Source organism: Phascolarctos cinereus, unplaced genomic scaffold, assembly GCF_003287225.1.
Source record: "Phascolarctos cinereus isolate Bilbo 61053 unplaced genomic scaffold, phaCin_HiC Scaffold_7;HRSCAF=346, whole genome shotgun sequence".
In the NCBI taxonomy this organism is placed as follows: Eukaryota; Metazoa; Chordata; class Mammalia; order Diprotodontia; family Phascolarctidae; genus Phascolarctos; species Phascolarctos cinereus.
The window spans coordinates 14,493,954-14,511,970 of NW_027556180.1; the positions used below are offsets into that span (position 1 = coordinate 14,493,954).

Here is an 18,017-nt window from a genome sequence, read left to right on the forward strand (position 1 = left end):
TAGTGGCAGTCAGCATTACATTTAATATGAACAATTTTCCATCAGTTTGTTTTGTTTACTTTTCTTTGCATCCCCAGAGCTCAGCACTGTCTCTGGCATATAGTCCACTCTTAATAAATGGTTTCTGACTTGACTAATTTAAACTGCAATTTCTTCATCTTTAAAATAGGGATAATAATAACACCTCTCTGAGTTGATAGAGGATCAAATGAGATAATATATGTAAAGAACTCTGTGAACCTTAACTACATTATAATATATGTGCAATATGTATATAATATATGCATATGTACACACATACAAACAAGTATATACATACAAACACATACATATACAAATGTTTTCCCCCATTGGAAAGGGTTGGATGGGAACAATTTGTTCCAACAGCCACGTAGGCATCTGAAGCAGGCACTGTGGAGCACTTTGAGTTTGGTCAGATATCAAAGACACCAAGGTCATTCTCTTCATCCTGGTCCATCACCAGTCATCTTAACTTCTGTCTTGCTACTGGATATCCATGAGTCTGAAAGATAGAGTAAGGCCGCCTTACTTGTATCCAATCCATGCACAAGTCAAGATGTCACCTGAGATGTCACTGGTCTTCTTTAAAAATGGAGGGTGACCAACAGCACATGTTAGCTATTACTATAATTATTAGGATTATTATGCAACTGCCTTCTCATCTTTAATTGATGTCTAGTATTCACTGTGTCTGATAACCCCTTATGCAGATTAGGAAAGAAGAGGTCCTTTGAGCAAAGTTCTTTTTCTATTGCTGCTAAATTCACCTTCTAACATGGCAATGACAATCCACAGTGCTCTCTGTAATCAGCCTTTCTTCTCCAATCCATCTTCCATCCAGCTATTAAATTACTATTCCAAAAGCACAGATGTGACCATCTCAATCCCCTATTCAAAATTCTTCGGTGTACCTACAGCTCCTGGGACACAATACAAATTCTTCTGTTTAGCACATCATGCTTTTAGCAATTGACCTTCAGCATATCTACCCAGGTTTATCACTACCCTTAATAAAGCCTTTGGCCTTGCCAAACCTGCCTCTTTGTTACCCCTTTCACATAAAGTCCCATCTTTCAAGGTCAAGCTTTTTCACAGGATGAACCCTAGGCTAGAAGGCTAGAAATGATCCTGTTCTTCATCTCTGCCTCTTGGGGCCCCTAACTGCCTTCACAACTCAAGTCCCCACTCCCAACTCCTCCAAGATCTTATTACCACCCCCACCAAAAGTGTAGGGTATTTATGTTGTATACATTCTGTATCTACTTATTGGTGGACATACTATTTGCCCACAATAGAATGTGAGGCCCCTGAGACAGGAATTATTTCATTTTTGTATCCCTAGCACCTGATACAGTGCTGGGAATGTAATAAGCATCTTTTAAATGCATATTATGTTTAATTGAATTAGCCACACGAACTTGGAGAAGTCACTTAACTTCTTTGGGCTCAGTTTCCCCCAATTTTGAGATGAAAGGGTATGATCAGCAATGTTTCTTCTATTTGATAAGGAGCTTACTGTAAATACAATGGCTATTTACAGGTCTAGCTTCCATCCTGCCCCACTCTGCTATTCAGTTGCTCATCCTCTCACAGTTTTCTCATCTACAACATGGCAGATTACCTGATTATGAAGTGCCCCCAGAAAGGTCAAATAATCATCTCCCCCTACTTCTGAGAAAGTGAATTTGCCATAGAATCCTATCTGGGCATTTCCTGACACCAATTGAGCCAGAGTTACAGCCACAAATTTGTTTTCTTTACTCCAAGAAAAAAAAAAGTTGAATTTATTTCTGAGATAATAGAGCCAATGTTGTAAGTGCCATCAATAATGCGAGCTATGTGCATCTCTGCAAAGTGCTGTGAGTGGGAAATGTTCTAGGGAAAATGACAAGTCCCAGCTGATGCCCTATGCAGACACTTTATTTTTCACTACACTAAACTGCTCTATATAGTCACGTTCTTTATAGCTCCATTCCTCTAAGCTCCAAGAAATGATTTTGCCTCTTCCCACTCCTCACCCCCCAACCCTCTGTCTCTTTTTCCACCCCATTGTGCTTTGAGAGAGAGGAAGGAAGGAAAGAAGGAAAGAAGGAAGGAAGGAAGGAAGGAAGGAAGGAAGGAAGGAAGGAAGGAAGGAAGGAAGGAAGGAAGGAAGGAAGGAAGGAAGGAGGGAAGGAAGGAAGGAATTGGTATTGATAGACAAAAAATTTAGTATCTACTTCTGCTATGGGATTTGAGTCATAACTCTGAATTTCACCTCTCAGAGATTCTCCTCTGGCAGAATTCTCAGTCAAATGACCTTTACACTTATCCATCAATCATTGAACAAACAAGGCAAGCTTTTTACGTGGCTTATTTCTGCGTAGAGAGTCTCTAGAAAGAATGAGATCTTCTTGCGTGACCTGAAAAATCACCAGGATGCCAAAGAAAAATTAGATTGCAGATTTTTGCTATGCAATAAAAGCATGTTTAGGCCAGTTTCCATAACACAAATTTTTACAGAACTCCCTCTGTACACAATCAATCAATAAGCATTTTTTAAGAACCTAGTGTATGTGTTCAACACTTTGCTAGGCACTGGAGATAATAATATCAAAAAAAGAAAAGAATGAAGTCATTGCTGATTTTAAGGATTTAAGACCCACCTCTGATTTCTCCTGAATATATGACCCTGGGGAAGTCAATGCTCTAGACCAGTGATGTCCAACTCAAATAAAAATGGATCCCTGCAGCCACATATAGATTTAGAATACAACAGATTAACTTTATGTTTTATTGGATTTTAATTTATTTTGCTAAAAATTTCTCAATTACATTGTAATCTGAGTTGGCCAGTCATGATTTGGTCAGTGAATTATGACCAGTGAGTTTTCTCTACAGCTGTGGGACTGTAAAGTGAAAAGGAGTTATCAACCTGCGCTGATAGAGGGAATTTCCTTTTTTAGGAGATCTTCATTCCAGTGAAATCACTGCTCCAGTCCCTGAGGGGACTTCTACTGGGGAAGCAACATGCACATCTGTAAGTACATTATAAAACATGGCACCAAGCTCAATTACTCACATTTATTATTTATATCATGACTACTAGAGTACCCCAACCCCCTGTAAGGAACAGCCAAGTGGTGCAGTGTGTAGAGTGCCAGGCCTGGGCTCAGGAAGATCTGAATTCAAATCCAGCCTCAGACAATTACTAGCTGTATGACCCTGAGCAAGTCACTTCATCCTGTTTGCCTCAGTTTTCTCAACTGTAAAATGAGCTGGAGAAAGAAAAGGCAAACCATCCAGTATCTTTGCAAAGAAAACCTCAAGTAAGGCCACAAAGAGTCAGGCATGACTGAAATGACTGAATAACAACAATAACATCCCCCCTCCCAACTCACAAAGCAGATTTTTTTGGAGAATGAGCATCCGAAGATCAAAATCCTTTGTGGGTTTGCATTTCTTAAATCCATATAGCTCATAAACTCCCTCCGATATGTTAACTTCACTGGTCAGCCAGAGAATACAATTATTTCCAAGTAAAAGCATTCAATAAAATGGTATGGTTGCAAAAGCAGCAACAATACCTTTCCACCACAAACCTGGAATTCACTTTCCTATAATGCACACATCAACAGGAATAGTGGACCCATGCTGTGAATACACACCCGAGGAATACATGTGGCCAGGGCACACATATGGAGGGATGAACATAGAAGGAACATAGATGATGAGGGTACATGTGCGTAAGGACAACTCACAGCTCTGGCTCTGAAGGGCTACTGATATTTTCCCAGTCTTATCCATTGCGTGGCTTCATGGAATGAAGAGACTAGCATTCTCATGGTCACCCAACAATGCTCACCTGACAGATGGATCTATTTTTCGTGAGACACATAGCTTTGGTCAGATGCTGGTGTGTAGGTTGTGGCTCTGTTGAATCAGCAGAGTAATAAGATAGAAGCAGCCTAGTATAGTGGATAGAAAACTTATCTCTGAGCTAGGAAAACCGAGCTTCAAGTCTCAACTCTGACACACACTGGATTATGTGTGTCCCAACCTCTAATGGGGTAAAGTCTTTGCTCCACAGCCATATTTCTGGTTTTATGTAGAAGCGTGATATTACTGGTCCACTGGCTCAGCAAGGCTGTGAGGGACACCTGGATTTCTAAAACTGGGAAATAGTAGAGCCATGAGTTTAAAGGTGATCATTTAGTGCCACCTTCTCATTTTATAGCTTGTCCCAAATCATACATATTAGAAATGCCAGAGGCATGATTGAACCCAGGTCTCTTTGAACCCAAGGCTGGTCCACTATCAAATATGCCACACCGCCTTCTTTGTGGTAAGAAGGATGTTTTGTTTGTTTGTTCGTTTTTTGTCACTGTTTACCTGAAGCAAACCCAGTAGTAGAATTTAATAGATATTTGTTGAATTAAATCAAGATAGATGAGAAGAAAATGAATTAAATGACATGTCCAATACCATTTCAATATCTCTGTCTCATGGCATTGTAACTTAGAGATAAAGAAGGCATTCTTTCCATTTCAAGCCCTTCCCTGACCCCAAAGCTTCACAGCTACAGACTTTGGGTTCATTGGCATTTAACAAATAGACCTTTTGTTCTCCAAGAAGGAAATCTTAGTAAAACCAAAACCATTTGATGACCAGTATTTCCGTGAGTTAAGCACAAAGCAATGAAGAACACGTGCATTAAATTTGCCATATGCCATGGGTGTGGATTTAGAGGAAAATGAAACCATAGAGCAGAATTTGAATTTTGCTGATTCAGTGATTCAATCTTATTAGTGATATTTGACATACAAATATGTCAACTCATTTCAGGGTGATGTGGGGAGGCTGCACAAGGCATGGACTCCAGTACATATTTTTTCACTTGTGAGTTATGTGTGTTGTCTATGTAGTGTGAGAAGTAATTAATTTCTACTCTGTTCCAATCAGTGTTAATCAATTTGTTATGATTCCATAAGGGTGGTGATTTTAAGTTCTGTATATTACACGCTAGAGCTGTGAGCTGCAGATTGTAAGTTCACTTGCTTAATCATAGGAAGCTAACTAGAGGACTTCCACCCTGGTTTCTCCCTGTCATAGTGACCAAGCCCAGTGTGGCAGAGGTGACTCAATCACATGCAAAGTCCCCCAACTTATTTTTGTACCTCTGGACCATTCTCTCTTGTTCAACTTGGGCAGATGACCATCTTATGACCACTCAGCCAATGGTGATGCCTCATGCTTTGCCCAATCTAAGACCCACCCCTACTGACATACCATTTCTAGCTGACGCATCATTTTTGGCTCCCAAAAGAAGGTCTATCAACCAATGGAACTTTGTACTTTGTATAGCCCCTCTAATGTGTTCAGGTGTCAAATCTGGTATCAAGCCTTCTAGAAATAAGGCCCTAGAAGTAGGGGGCATCTCAGGTTGTGAGGAAGATCTGAGGTTCACTTCATTAGAGAGGACCATGGACCCTTTAATAAAGTATCATTGGCTCAGAGCTCTACCTCAGTCTCTTTTATTGGAGGTTGAACAATTTTGATTCTCACGGTAGTTTACACATATGTCTGAATGGGTTATCTAAATACAGCTCACAGGTGACATGAATAGATATTCCCTGATATTTTCCTCTTCAGGGAAGACATTTATTCTGACCTGGATGATGGCAGGAGAAGGTCCCACAAAACTGGCAACTCTGCTCTAATAATAATAATAGCGAACTTTTGTATAGTGCCTACAACGTGCCAGACACTTTGCTAAACACTTTACAAATAGAATCTTATTTGATCCTCACAATAACCCTGGAAGGTAGGTGCTGTTACTGTCCCCATCTTACAGATGAGGAAACTGAGACAAACAGAGGTTAAGTGACTTGCTCAGGGTCACACAGCTAGTCACTGTCTCAACTCAGATGCTCCATTCATTGAGCTACCTGTGCTCTCCTCACAGTAGAGGCACCATACTAAAATTATATCTTTTTCTCCCCTAAATACTAGGCTAAAAAAATTACTTTTAGGTTTGAGCTATTTTCTTTGTTGCTATCCCTTAAAGGGGAAGGCATATACCCAAGCTATACCTAAAGGCTTTAACCTTTTACTATCAAATGCTGGTTACATAAGTGACTTATTTGTCCAAGGAGAAAGCAAAGGGAAATCAGAGAAGTGATAGAGATTAGAATAGACCAGACAATACATAGTGAATAACATTTCTCAGTTGGAACAAAGTAGTTTGCTCAACCAACAGATCAAGTCTTCAATCTCACCCAAGGGGAAGCTCCCTGAGTCTCTAATGAAGCAAGCTGAAAGTCACGGTTGTGTTGAAGTGTCTGGTCCTTTACATGTCTTTTGCTTCTCAAAGACCTTCTCTCTCCATGGGTCGTTCCTTGAAGCGAGCTTGCCCTCACATATGTCCTCTCTGGAAGCTGGAATTCCAAAGAAGAATTTCTACTCTCTCAAGCTCTGGCCGACTCCAACCATCCTGTAGGAACAGAGCAACAGTCATTCCCGCCATACCCAAGGAAGGTACTCTGCCAATACACCAGACTTCAATGCTAGGTTACATGCGTACACTTTACAAGGCAGATTCTCTTGCTTTTATCATTAGCCCGCAAAATTGGGCGAGTTGGAGATTCTGTACTTCACTCCTGTCAGAAAACAGGTTTCCTTAGTAGAATCGTGTAAGAAAATAACAAGTTTGGTATTCAGGAGCATCCATTTCAATCACAGACATTTCTTCTGTTTAAAGACAGATTCTGTATAATCCACGACACATGAACAACTCCCTCCTGGCCCTGTGGGCATATAAATTAACCAGCAGTCTGATACGGACATGATCCTCTTGCCTGAAATGGCATGAACATCAGTGGCACCAACTTAGATTACTTTCCCCCTGTCATTAAATCCTCCTACGGCATAGTTTCATTTAAAGGACACGAATATGTCAACAGGAGAGATTTGGAAAGGTGAGGGGGTACTTGAACAAGACATCAAAAAGGGTGATAACAGGAAGCAAGCCCAGAGAAATAGGATGCAGAGAAAGACTCAGAACATAGACTTAAGCACAGAGAGAGGGGGGAGGAGAAGAAAACCTTGAGAAAAAGAGGTAATTGGCCTGATTTCAACTTCCATCCCAGGCTCCCCATTGCTTCCACTTCCAAACAGGTTGGTATGGTCAGAAAGGTAAGAACTAAATGGGAAATCTATAATGATGTCTCCTACTGTGAGAAACATTGTCGCTGAAGTATGTGTGATATGGGGCCATTTAGGACATTAAGATTAAGTTAATAAAATTAGATTAGCCTGATTGCTTTCTTTTGTGAACACATGTCATTCAGCCAGTGCTGGTCTGGCTCATTCTCAATAAAAATAATGGCTTCAGTTCATGCCCACAGTAAAGAGCTCTGGCTAATGTAGTTCCCTCTGTCTATTTCCCCCTCTTCCTTTGACATACCGAGACAAAATGGGGCTGTGCATAGATCAGGGTACAAGTCCCACTTCTGACACCCACTGGCATGTGACCCTGGGCTCTGGGCTCCCTCCATCTCTGTAAAATTCAGAGCAAGTTACCTGTATGGTTAGTGGGAGTTTGCTTATTAGCAGTTCCTGATGTCAATAACACCACAGGTCTGGTCTCATCCTGTCCCCTTAATTTACACCTCACTTCCTAAGTAGAAATCTCATTTTTAGCCAAATGGAACAGAAACCTTGAGATAAGAAGAAAACCTTGGAAGCTCATGCTTTGCTTGTCACTTTCATGTGAGGCTGAATTCCTTGAGAGATGATACAGTATGGTGGGTTACATAAGCTATCTCAAAGCTGGGATGTCTCTTCTGGGTCTGAGAGTGCAGCAACATCTGGAAATGATAATTATACACTGCCATTTATGGCATGCTGTTAACCCTAGTTGGAGTCAGAATTCAATTGTCTTGAAGTGTAGCATGAGAGTGGGAATGGTGAACCAGGCTACTGTGTGTGTGTGTGTGTCCTGGATATAACAGCTTCACAGGGCTTTGTTGAGAAGCAAATGAGACAATGTCTATGAAATGCTTTGCAAATCTTAAAATACTATGTAATAATTATTTTTCTTATTATTACTGATAGAAAAATGAGTCTGCAAAGTTTAGACCACTATGTAATGTTTAAGATAGCTTGGTTCCTAAAGATAGTGTGCAGCAGGTCCAATTAGCTAACTTGATGGGAAGGTTTCTTCATTTTGGCTTAGCAGCCAACTGGTCTGCTGATCTAGACCACCTATCAACACATCTCAGCCTACCAAGGACAATGAAATCAATGAGACAGCTAGTCTGAGATTCATGTCTTTAAAGTTGGTAGATTTTTTTTTTATGACCGATTTTGAGGGATTGGGACTAAATCTGTGATTTGTTCATATAGGTAACTGCTAGATGAGGAAGATGCCTCTACCAAAGCAGGCCATTACCTTCTCTGGGCCTCAGTTTCCTCACCTGAAAATGGGGTTGCAATAGCACCTACTTCATAGAGTTATGGTGAGGATCAAATGAATTAATACATGAGAAGCCCTTGGCAAACCTTCACATTTTGTCAGTTCTAGGTATTATTATTATCATTATTGTTGTTCTCTGTAACTTATGGTCATAGAGTGTTGCCTAGAGCCAGAAAGTGAGCATAAATCCTCTTGACTTTGAGTGCCTTGTCTGTTCTATCTCTCAATAATATTTATATTCCTTATGTTGCTCAACGAATGACCCGATATTTAAAGAGAACTTTTCCAGCAAGGGATTGAAATGAGGTGACTCTTCTAGTATAGCCTGGAATTGTTTCTTAAAAAGAAGCTAGGTTTAGGGTAGCTAGGTGGCTCAGTGGATCAAGCTCCAGGACTGGAATCAGGAAGACCTGAGTTCAAATCTAGCCTCAGGCAGTTACTAGCTGTGTGACCCTGTGTAAGTCACTTAACCCCATTTGCCTCACTTTCCTCATTTATAAAATGAGCTGGAGAAGAATACAGCAAACCACTTTAGGATCTTTGCCAAGAAAATGCCAGATTGGGTCAGGAAGTGTCACACATGACTGAAACAATTGAACAACAAGGACTAATGAAGAAGAAAGTTGAAGCACGTGCCATAACATTGGGAAGGGCAATTCTGTGTGGAAAGGAAGCCCAGCTAGGAGGGGCATTGCCTCTATTCCCATTCAAACATCCTCAACTGAAAAGCAGATGGAGGCTCCAGAATCACGGAAAACCCTCTGATTCTTTAGCACAGAGTGAAGGAAAGTTGATGAAAGAATGAGAAGGCGATCATCTTAAAGCCTCTCTTCCTAATTCTTTTGTGTTTCTCTCTTCTAATGGAAAAAGTTCAAAAAGGAGAATCTTGCTCAGAGTCTTTCCTTTCATTCTTCTTAGAGAGAAACACTGAGAAGTGAGAAATGTTCAGAGAATAATTTCCTATGCTAGAGAAAGAGAAACTCTCCATTGTACTGGCTGCTCCCTCCCCACCAAAGGAGCTTGTCTTTTTTAATACTGTTCCCCAGAAGAAGAAATAGAAAATTAGACTGAAATTTAAAGGAAGGAGACCTTGAAAAAAATCAATGAACTTCCTCTAAAGTCCCTTTTAACTCAAAGTCTCTGGTTTTCTAAATTATAGAAACAAAAGGTGGATTCAAATGCTGATTACAGAAGGGCAGATTTAGATGTGTTTTCTGTATGGCATGGTCATGGGTGCAACTTTAACTGTATTTCTTCATTTTGTTGGTTAGTTGCAGACCTGTAGCAATTACTTCATCCCCTCCAAGATTTCTTTCGGGAAATATCATATGAAGTTAATGTGAGCAACCCCTCCGGGCTCCCTCCTTAACTCACACTGGACTGGCTTAACACTCCCTCTCCCCTCAAGTGTCCAAGGTAACCCACAAGGGTTGTGGTGTCTGATAATCCAGAGGAGTTAGCTGGCTCAGTGGATAGACTACCAGGCCTAGAGTCAGAACGACTCATCTTCCTGAGTTTAAATTTGGCCTCAGACACTTACTAGCTGTGTGACCCTGAGAAAGTTACTTAATGCTATTTACTTCAGTTTCCTCATCAGTAAAATGATGTGGAGAAGGAGATGGCAAACCACTCCAGTATCTTTGCCAAGCAAATCCCAAATGTGTTTACCAAGAGTCAGACACAAGTGTAATGACTAGATGAATAAAATCTACCCCTTAAGTAGCACTTTAAGGTTTGCAAAATACTTCACAGAAAATATCTCATTTAATCCTCTCACTAGCCTCTGGAAAGGGCCCCAAAATAAGATTAAGAAGAGTTAAGTGACTTGCCCAGGGTCACACAGTTAATAGGTATCTGAGATAGGACTTCAACTCAGGTCTTCCTGACTCCAAGGTCAGGGCTATACCACCTATCTGCCTCCCCCTACTCTCTATTTGTCAACCAGAACCCTATTTATTAAATTCTAGAAAAGGCTAATCGGAGAAAAGTTATGGTAGCTACAAAACTTTCCTCCCAACCAGGAGGCATGCACTCCCCTTACATGCTTAGGCACACATGCACATACACACACACACACACACACACACACACACACACACATCCCTAGAAAGAGTGAGCTCTAACCTTCCAACCTCAAGGCCAATGAGGTATATGTTTAGAGAACATGGGTGCTCTCAGACTCCAAGTCCTAGATATCCTCTTCCTTATTTAGGGACTGCTCACAAAGTTCTGCCTCGTGTAGCTAAGTGTAGCTAAGTGTAGCTTACAGAGTCCAAGGCTACCACTTTTCTCTGAGGGTTCATGAGGGGTCAAAATGCCTAAAGCTTTGAAAGTCTCAGAAAATGATCTTTCACACCATCTTCAGCTCCTTCCTCCATCATCAGTTGCTAGTACTCCAGCTCTGATAAATTTGATGGACCTGATTATCACCTGGGTACTACCAGCTCGAAATCAGAAAAAATGTAGGTCCAGAATAGGTATGTAACTTACCTTCATGGCCATATGTGTGTTCTATTTTATAATCTATATTCACATTCATTAAATCTGGTAATATAAATTAATATTCAAGATCTGCCTGGTGGTATGAGAACCCTTGTGGTTGTTCCAGAATAACCATTTTTTAAAAATATTTTTGAATAAAGTAGTTATTTCACTCATTATTCCATCTGTAAACCACAATACCTAATCTGCCAGGGCAATATGGAATTTCTTTTTAAGAGCTCTTTAAATATCCTGACCATTTCGCCATGCCTAGAAGGACTTTATCACTCTTTTATTAATATACTCCTCTCTGCAGGAGAACCTATAAAAATATTCAGTTAATTTCTGTTATATTAAAACCACCTATCACTGGTAGCATGCATATAATAAGGCAACCAGATAAAAACTGATACCCATAGACAAATGAACCATACTAAAAATATCCACTGAAGTTCATAAATGTGAAGTTTGATACACTGAGCATCTTCCTAATGATGATCTTAGAATACAATTTAATAACAACACCTTGTAATTCTCAAATGAAGATAAATGCTGAGAGCATTTTATAGCTCAGAAAAAACAAATGGAATCATTGAGCTGTGAGAAACCAAGGTTTATCCAGTGTAGCCTCCAGGTAACCATAGTGATGTTCTGAAGTTACAGGTGAAGCACTAAATACCTTTTTTCTGGACACAATGGAAGCAAAGTCTTTTGTTTAAATTTCTAGAAAGACTTTGACAAAATGGTATGACCTTGGTAAAGGCCATCAGCCCTCTGGACCTTAATTTCCTCCTGTGTAATATTAGGTGTTTGTGATCTCCAAAGTATTTTCCAGGAGTCTGAGCTAAAAATACAGCCTCCATGTTCACTACTGTAATCTCAGACTTTCCAGGCAGGCTTAGGGAACCCATGTGTTACTCCCCACCAATTCAAAATTAAGCTTCTTGTAAGCAGGAATTGTTTCATGTATCCCCTGTGCCTATCATAGTGTCTGGCATATTAGAGGGTACTTTTCAAGTGGTTTGTACGTTGATTGTTTATGACTCTAAAAGGTAGCGATCACTAGCGTTTCAAGATTTTAAATGAGATGCCCTTTCCTCTTGAATCTGACGATATATCCATATGTGACTATTGACAAAAATCATAATCCTAAGATACATGGCTGCCTAGCCTGTTGTTATGACCTTCAGGCAACAATGGTGACTTTACTCTAATTTAACTTTGTACCACAAATATATTCTTGATAACAATTTTTTTTCTTAGAATTCTAGTCGGCTTCTGCTCCCCATTGAGATGGAGAATAGGTAAGACCCCCGTGGCATATACCCAGGCAACTAAATCAACCTGTTAGCCTTCACTTCTCCAGACCTAGTAGACCAGGTATATTTAAGTTATTCTATGGAAGTAACCTGTCAAGCTTCAAAAATAATGATTGAACCTGACTGTGCAGGGTTATTATCAAGATAACATATGAAATACCTATGGCCTGTGGTGTTTGGTATTAACTATGGGGGAGTAAGAGAGAACACAAAGGATCTAGTCCCTTCCCTGCCCTCCAAAAGGAGGCAGAGTATGCTTTAAATGTGCCATGCATCTCTTAACTGTGCTTTGGGCCACCAGAGATTTGGCTTCTTCCAGGACTGAGGTGCTCAATGTTTTATAGCCATTAATCAATAAATATTTATTAAGCACCTACTACGTGACAGGCACTGTGCTAAGTGCATCATTAGAAGAATATCAGCATCGAAAAAGATAGATTTTAATTTTTTCTCCAAATCACTATGGATCAGAGAAATGCAAATTAAAACGACTCTGAGGTATCGCTTTACACTCATCATAGTGGCTAATATGACAGAAAAGGAAAATGTTGGATGTTGAAGAGGATGTGGGAAAAACTGGGACGCTGATGCACTGTTTGTGGAGTTATGAGCTGCTCCAGTTCCGGAGAACAATTTGGAACCATGACCAAAGGGCTGTAAAACTGTGCATACCCTTTGATCCAGCAATACCACTGCTAGGTCTGTAACCCAAAGACATAAAAAAGGAGGGAATGACCTATCTGTACAAAATATTTCCAGCAGCTCTTTTTGTGGTGACTAAGAATTGGAAATCAAAGGGATGCCCATCAACTGGGGAATAGTTAAACAAGCTGTGGTTTATGATTGTAATGGAATATGAAGGTGTTATAAGAAATGGCAAGCAGAATGATTTCAGGGGGAAAAAAAAAACCCGGAAAGACTTACATGAACTGACACATAGTGAAGTGAACAAAATCAGGGGAATGTTGCACACAGCAGCAGCAATATTGTTCGATTAAGAATTGTGAATGACTTAGCTATTCTCAGCAATGCAATGATACAAGACAATCCCAAAGGACTAATGGTGAAGTATACTATCTGCCTCCAGAGAAAGAACTGATATTGACTGAATACAGACTTGAATCATGCTATTTTCACTTTCATTTTTTTCTTTTATTCATCTTTTATAAAATGACTAATATGGAAATGTTTTACATAATTGTGCATGCATAGCCGATACCTGTTAAAATCTCATGGAAGGGGGAGGTGAAGGAAGGAGGAAAGCATAGAATTTGGAACTCAAAACTTTAAATAAAAATGTTAAAAACTGGAAAAAAAGAGAAAAGATTTCTTTCCTATGAGGAAGTAGCTTAGGATTGTTGCAAATAATGCAAAATCTCTCAAATGCAGTACAACCTGTTTTCTTGCTTTTACATAATTTGGAACCCAGATGGGTACAGACAGAGAGAAATAATTGAGAAAAATGATGCTTCAGCCTGAAGCTATTATTCAAATGGTGGTAATGAATTTTTAATTCTTAAATTTTCAGGTTGCAGTAATGGTGGCTTTCTTGAAGTTGTGTTGATTTTACCTCCTTATTCTTTGCATATATTCACATTCAGAAAATGCTCTAATTTAGGGACTAGGCAATAAAAGTGTAAAACTCCAATGAGATAATGCCCATGTTCATTAAATTCAGATTAAAAAATATTTTCTAGTCATAAAATTAAAGGCAAGAGATATGAAGAAGAGATTGACTACCGAAATTCTCCAGATACATTGAAAAAAAACTACCTGCCCTTCCCCAGGAGAAAATATTCCAAAATGTGCATTTAAGAAAGGTGCATGGTGAGTTGACAAAAAAAAAAACTTTAATCAAATAATGCTTTGATTCAAAACAATTTAATTGAAATAATTTAAGAACTTAAAGCATCGAACTCCTCACTGATTTGTGGCTTACTGAGGTAGATGTTGATTTTATTGTTACAGACGACAGCCCTTTCATTCCATCTAATCCTTTGTGATCCTTCCCATTTTTGTTTTTGTTTTTTAGTGACTCTTCACAGAGATTTCAACAATTTGGAAGCCTTCCTCTATGTCTTTTTATACTCTGAGTGTACCAATGGAATGCACATTGACTGTTTCTTGGTTATTCCCCAATATTATCACACGACAGACACACCTCCTTTTCTAATCATAGATTCTCCAATGATGTCACTTATTCACTAGAACTTAGGTTATCTCTAGAAATCCTCTGTAGTTTACTAATCTCAGTATGAATCTCTCCAACAACCTTCATGTCATATGCAATTTTAGTGTATTTAAGATAATGATATTAAACCATTAACAAGTATGCTGCATCACCACAAGAACATTTACGCTAAAAAGCTGTGTCTTGATCTAGGGAGTAGATTGGCATAATTAAAATAATATTGCACAAGTTCCCAAATATATTCCAGTCTTCTGTCTTCCTCTTCTTCAGTTCTGTGCCCAGGTGGAGATGGCGAAATTTTCGTCATAGCTATAAGAGTAACTGAATTTGGTGAATCATGTGATTTCAGGGATTCTAACATGTAATGAGTTATGCCAGTTGGGTAGCCATTAAATTGGATGTTAGTGTGGTGACCTTCTGCTCCCCTCCAAAGTGGTGGTGGCAGGGAGCATCACATTATGAAGGGGGGCTGAATTGGCTCAGATTCAAAACAGAGTAGATCAAAATTCCCATGACAATCAGCAGGGAGGTCAGGTTCATGAACAGCTCCTGTACTTCCAACTTGAACATGATAAGGAAACTGAGTCCCTAATAAAAATATTTTTGTAAGTCTGTGCTCCATTCATTATCTTTCTGACATCCCTGTACCAATATATTTATTGGTGCAATAACTCAATGGAATGGCCATCCAACTACTTATTATAATTAGTTTCATAAGATATTTTTCACCTGTTCATTTTCTTTTCTATAAAGATTGTAAGGTTAGCTTCTCTGGAGAGTTCTTAAGTCTTATAATGTTCTGGGACTTGAGCAACCCAGTATCAATAATAAAGAGAGCATCTGAGAACTCCATCATTTATAGGATATTGTTTTCAATTTGGACCATGTACAGGACATATTTTCTGACAGTGGCAAATACTCTGACAATCACCAATAGATTTGTTTTCTGTCTTGGTTAACATTAAGAGTCAGAAAATTATTTCATATAGTTATCTCTATGGTTGTATTTATCAACAAATCTTATAGGAAGAATATATATATATATATATATGTATATATATATATACACACACACACACATATATACATATATACACATATGTATATGTATATATACATATGTGTACGTATATATGTACATAGGCATATGTCCATACCCATACAGATATGTGGCTCATTGCTGAGTGAGAGCCTTTGAAGTGGTGTTTTGTGCTCTGGCTTTTTTCCCAAAAAATAATCACCATCAGGATTCTGTATTTTCTGCACCTGGCAGGAAATTGTATAACTTTGAAGACAGGTCCGGAGTAGAGAATCATCATGGTATTAATACCATCCATGCCTCTTGCCACTCTTTTGGCCATGAGAGGCAATATTGTGTAGTAGAGAGAAAGACGGACTTGTAGCCACATGAGTTAAAGTCTTCTTACTTGACACATTTACTCACCATGTGACCCAGGGCAAAAGAGTTAATGTCCAAATATTCTCGGATGATACCTAGATTTATGGCTTCTATGTATTCCATAGTTTCCAGACTCTTTCATTTCCCAAATCTTCTAACCTTGTGAAAGTCTAGATTGTCAACTCTTGTCCTCCATCAACTACCTGCCCTCCAAAAAACTAGTAGGGATGTCACTTGTCTTCCACAATGTCCCACTGAGACCAAGAATGGGGAAATTACTTTTCCAAATACACATAGACTAGCACATTGCCTTGCATATAATATTTATTTAATAAATTTTGGTTTTATTTTATTTCATTTGTTTTCCATTTGTGATAGTGTGGCAATAATTGTATCAGGGACTGAATGTTCCACTTGGCCACTTTGTTTTTGAAAGCTACTGTGCTAACAGGCCTTGATCTAAGTATAAACAGGGCCACACTCTTTCTGCAGGGACCAAGGGACTGCTGGTCTTTTCCTATCAGGCATATGAATTCCCTAACAGATATGGATTTCAAATAGCATTATACAAGCCAAATGGGTTGTCTATATTACAAAGACCCCTACACATCCCATCTCTTCCAAAGGTCCTAATACAATCTTAAAGACAAAGCTGAATAAAAATGCAGTCAAATCATCATTAGGAATAGTTTTTGCTGATGGTTACAATTAAGAAAAAAAAAAAGCAAAACCAATGGGCCAGAATGGGCTTTGAGAACCTTTTAAAAGATTCCAAGTCTACTAGGTATAATTTCCTCCCTTGTATTTTCTTGTAATTGATTCTCTGCATTTGGCATCTGGAAAACCTGGGATATAAAGGTTTTTCAAAAATCAAAATAACCTGATAAATTTTGAGCACCAGTTTATCAGACACTCCTTCCTGCTTCTCTTCATTCACTCTGATAGTCAGCAGGAAAGCCCCTTTTTCTAGGGAGAAGCAATTTCAACCCATGAGCTTTCCCAATTTATCTCTGAGGTCTTGAGCACTTAATAATTGGCCAGAGGAGCTCTTCCACCCCGGCTTGTATCTGCTAAACATTGGAAAATGACAAGCAGCTGCTTGGTTCTCAGGACTTCTCCCTCTATGGGAACTAAGTCTGCTGCTACCATTTGGTTATGACAGCATTTTTTAAAATTAATTTATTAATTTTAGTTTTCAACATTCACTTACACAAGATTTTGAATTCCAAATTTTCTCCCCATCTTGTCCCTTCCCCACCCCAAAATGGCATGAATTCTGAATACCCCTTTCCCTAATCTGCCCTCCCTTCTATCTCTCCCCACCTTCTCTTATCCCCTTCCCCTTCAATTTTACTGTAGGGCAGGATAGATTTCTAAACCCCATTTCCTGTATATCTTATTTCCCAGTTGCATGTGAAAACAATCTTTCTTTTTAGCATTTGTTTTTAAAACTTTGGGTTCCAAATTTTCTCCCTGCTTCCCTCCCCTAACACCCTCATTGAGAAGGCAAGCAACTCAATACAGGTTATACATGTGTAGTCACATAAAACACTTCCATAGTAGTCATGTTATGAAAAATGAAGTATATTTCCCTTAATCCTATCCCACCCCCATTTATTCTATTCTTTCTTTTGACCCTGTCTCTCCTTAGAAATGTTTGCTTCTGATTACCCCCTCAGCCAATCTGCCCTTCCCTCTATCATCCCCCTGCTCTCTTGTCCCCTCCCCCCCATTTTCCTGTAGGGTAAGATAGATTTTCATACCCAATTGAGTATGTATGTTATTCTCTCCTTAAGCCAAATCCAATGAAATTAAGATTCCACTCATTCCCTCTCATCTTCCCCATTTCCCTTCCACTGTAAAAGTCTTTTCTTGTCTGTTTTCTGTGAGATAATTTACCCCATTCTACTCCCTTTCTCTTTCTCCCAGTGTAATCCTCTCTCACTCCTTAATTTTATTCTCTAGATATCACCCCTTCATCTTCAATTCACCCTGTACCCTCTATCTATCTATCTATCCATCTATCTATCTATCTATACATATATCTTCCCCTCCAAATACCCTAATACTGACAAATGTCTCATGAGTTATAAATATCATCTTTCTATGTAGGAGAGTGAATAGTTCAACCTTAATAAGTCTCTTATGATT

At 39.1% G+C, this 18,017-nt stretch overlaps 1 long non-coding RNA gene across 1 annotated transcript in view; it reads left to right on the forward strand.

Annotated features, from left to right (window-relative positions):
* LOC144454776 (uncharacterized) overlaps nucleotides 1–18,017 on the forward strand; it is a 190,977-nt gene that overhangs the window by 109,785 nt on the left and 63,175 nt on the right. The window contains exon 3 of the long non-coding RNA XR_013483308.1: nucleotides 2,967–3,040. This is a non-coding gene — a long non-coding RNA (uncharacterized LOC144454776). The remainder of the gene's footprint in view (nucleotides 1–2,966; nucleotides 3,041–18,017) is intronic.